Here is a 3,893-nt window from a genome sequence, read left to right as displayed (position 1 = left end):
GAGCGCATTCGCTATTTACAGGACGCAAAGTAAGTCTAAGTGTAAAAAATGAGCATTTCACTAGCAAACAGTTAACAGTTTTTTTTTTACAGAAAACTGTTAAACAGAGCATCTACTGCGTGAGAAGGAGAGATAATGGATCTACTTTCACATTCGCTCTTGGATAGGGAAACCTTTACGCACAGGCATCAATTAGTCTATAAATAATTAATTGTGCTTGTTAAGCGCAAATATTCGTTTTAAAACTATTTCTAAATTCAGTTCTAATTTCCAGCAAACGAATAAATGAATAATAATAACAAAATGTGCTCAAAAACTTGAGTTATATCCTAAAACACATGCTGTGCCCCATATGGTCTAAAACCTGACAGGTGGGCAAATCTAAGCTTGTTTTTAATAAAACAAATATAAATATGGATATAATAAATAATACTGCTAATAATAATAACATTATACAAAAGCAAATTGTTATGAATAAACTGAAAAAGCCTCCAGAGGTGAAGAAGACATAAAAGCAGTGATTTTTCATATTTATGTAGGCTAGAAAATAATTTGTTTTGTAATATTTTAATCCTTTATATTTATATCCTATATATAATCTTAATATTAAATTTTTTTTCATATGTAAAGATATTTGCCTATTGCTCTCTTGTGCGTATTAAGCAGTGTGTAAGCGAGGCGCAACTCTGTGCCGGAGTTTAGACCGGGTTAGTTTTGGTCTAATGAAAAATCTATTATAGTTTCTTAAAATAGCAACGCGCCAGCGGTCCGCCTAAGAACGCCTATGGGTGCACAAATGAGCACTAATGCATTTGCTATTTAAACAGCGTAGCGAAATGGCTTAAAATGACTCTTGTGCCAAGCTGAAACTAGCAAAAGACTATTGTGCCGTGCCTTGCGCCACACTGCGCCGGGTGTATGATAGGGCCCTTTGACTCAACAATGCTTGTCCGGTTGCAGACAAGAAACATATCTATACTTTGCTTCCACCCAATCATCACTTGCCATCTTTAACAAGGGCTGCATTTCCACTGCAGATCTTGATGGTCAATTCCGATTTTGGTCCCACTTTATATTAAGTGGCCTTAACTAATATGTACTTACACAGGAATTAATAGTTTGTTACTATGTACTTATTGTGTAAATGCATGTGTTTACTGTGTACTTCTGCTTGATTAAATACCTGCATGTAATTACATCTGTAATTAACTTCTGTAACTACATTTGTAAATACACTGTTGACCATCCCTTACACCTTAACCCACCCTTAAACCTACCCATAGGTAGCCAGGTACCCAGTCATTGTAACCAGGAACACTTCCCTGTACAATGCAAGAAGAATGGCCTCTCTCTGTCTGTTTCTCCCCTATTCCATTAGCATATCATCACTTGGATTTGGAGGGTCGAGTCATCAGATCAATATAAGTCCAGCTTGAATGTACTCAGAACTGCCGTTTCCATGGATGTAGTGTGTGTGAAGCCACCCATAGACTTCTGAAAAGCTCAAATGATGCTACAAGTGAGCGGGGCAAGTCATCTCCATCTTGTCCACAGCTCATCTCGCAGATCATGCATCACTCTTGGGTAACCGAAAATGAGCAAAAGTGGGACAGAGCTAGAAATTTTTGCCTATAACAGTTTTGCTTTAGGGAAAAGGCTTAATAACTCATTAAAGGGCACCTATGATAAAATAAATATTATGGAAGCTGTTTGGACAGAACTGTGTGCAGGTATTGTGTGTCCACTGTCGTATTGGAATGATATAAAGACAATAAGTCTCTTTTTTTTTATTTTCTGATTATAAAATAGGATCCAAACTCCTGCAATTCTTAGGCCCCACCCCAGCAAGATTTAGGAGTGCGGTTTTCCCCGCACACCAAATTGATTGACAGCCGTATATTACCATGTCTCAGTAGTAATGCGTATAATCATATCAACAAGACAGGAATTGCGCAAAGCAACTGGGATTAAAAGATCTGTTCAGTTCTCTGTGATCATCTGCAACTCGAGAATGAGTTTTAAATGTTTCAAACGTTTTTAAAACAGTGCATATGTATGGAAGGACTTCTGCGTTGGGCCTGTTAATAGAGCCAAAATCCCTTTCAAGGTAAGTCTGTTCACTCGGCGGACGACGATCATGTTAACAACAACCCAGGCATCTCATCCTAGACTAAATCTGGTCATATCTCAAAAACCACTTGCTAAACTCGCAATATAAGTAAGCAAAACATGAAGTAGTGTTGCTTATAGCAACTTTTGGAAGCTGTTTGGACAGAACTGTGTTTTGGTATGGTGTATCCACAGTCATATTGAAGTGATATAAACCCAATAAGTCTCTTTTTAAAAATTCCCTGATGTTAAAATAGATCCAAATTCCAGCAATTTTGAGGCCCACTGTAATGTGACCAAAGCGTTGCGATTTTCCCCACACACTGATATTGATTGACAGGCACATATTAACATGTTTCCATAGTAAAAAAAAAATATATATATTCATGTCCACAAGATAGGCTTTGCAAAGAAACTGTAATTAAAAAGATCTGTTCCAACTCTCTGTGATCAGTTGCACCTCAAGAATGAGTTTAAAGTATAAAATGTTTTTGAGACGTTTTTCGGATTCAAACCCAAGAGATATTCACTGGCATTGAGCAGAAGAACATGCAAAATCACTCCTTGACGTTACACAACTTTAAGCTTCTGACACCCGCTTGTAACACAGAAGAAGAAGAGAGAAAGTTGATACGCTTGTTGTTAAAGTTACTGCTGATTGAAACAAGCATGTATGGTTCAAGCTGCAGCTCTAGCGATGAGGCAAGAGTTATTGTTCACCAGTGCAATAAGCAGCTACACGTTCATATCGCCTCTAGACATCTTCTTCAAAGTGCGCTCGCATTAATAGTTTTTCTCTTGAGCGCCTCCAAGTGCTGTTTTCTGTAACTTCAGCAGCTCCATGCACGAGAACCAAAGTGTCGATCTGATTGGTGAAAAAGGTTTTGACGCAGTGCGTCAAAACAAAAAAACGAGCATGAGACATTTCGTTAAAAATGACACAAAAATCACATTGGCGCCTTTTATTTAGTCATGAGGTGTAAAACATTGACGCTAAACGCAACCAAAAATCATCCCAGTGTGCACGAGCCTTAAGTCTTTCCTTTTAGATATTGTAACCAGGAACTTCTCCCTGAACAATGGAAGAAGAATGGCCTCTTTCTGTTTGTTTCTCCCCTATTCCATTAGCATATCATCACTTGGGTTTGGATCATTTCTTGGGTCATCAGATCACTGTATGGCCAGCTTGAATGTACTCTGAACTGGCGTTTCTATGGATTTAGTGTGTGAAGCCACCCATAGACTTCTGAAAAACTCAAATAATGCTACAAATGGGCGTGGCCAGTTATCTCCATCTTGTCCATGACTCATTTCGCAGACAATGCATCACTCCTGGGTAACAGAAAATGAGCAAAAGCTTGGGCAGAGCTAGTGATTTTTGCCTTTATCAGTTTTGTTTTAGGGAAAAAGCTTAATAGGTCATTAAAGGGCACCTATGATGAAAATAATATTTTGCAAGCTGTTTGGACAGAATTGTGTGCAGGTATAGTGCGTCCACTGTCATATTAGAGCAGGGGTTCTCAACTAGTTTGGCCATGGGACCCACATTTTTACATAGTCATCAAGCCGCGACCAAAAAGTTTTAGGAACTACTATACAATTTTAGGAATTATAATTAATTTGTATTTGTAGTGACAGATAAATCATAAGAAAATCACAAAGACATTTTACAAAATGTATCAAATTATAGAAATATTACAAAGTAAAAACGACAAATACTGTAAACAGTGGTTAGGGTAAGGAAAGGTTCAGTTACCATGAACTAAACTGAACTGTTAATAAAA

Source organism: Danio rerio, chromosome 21 (genome assembly GCF_052040795.2).
Source record: "Danio rerio strain M-AB ecotype USA chromosome 21, GRCz13ab, whole genome shotgun sequence".
NCBI lineage: Eukaryota > Metazoa > Chordata > Actinopteri > Cypriniformes > Danionidae > Danio > Danio rerio.
Note: the sequence above shows the minus strand (reverse complement) of the source record.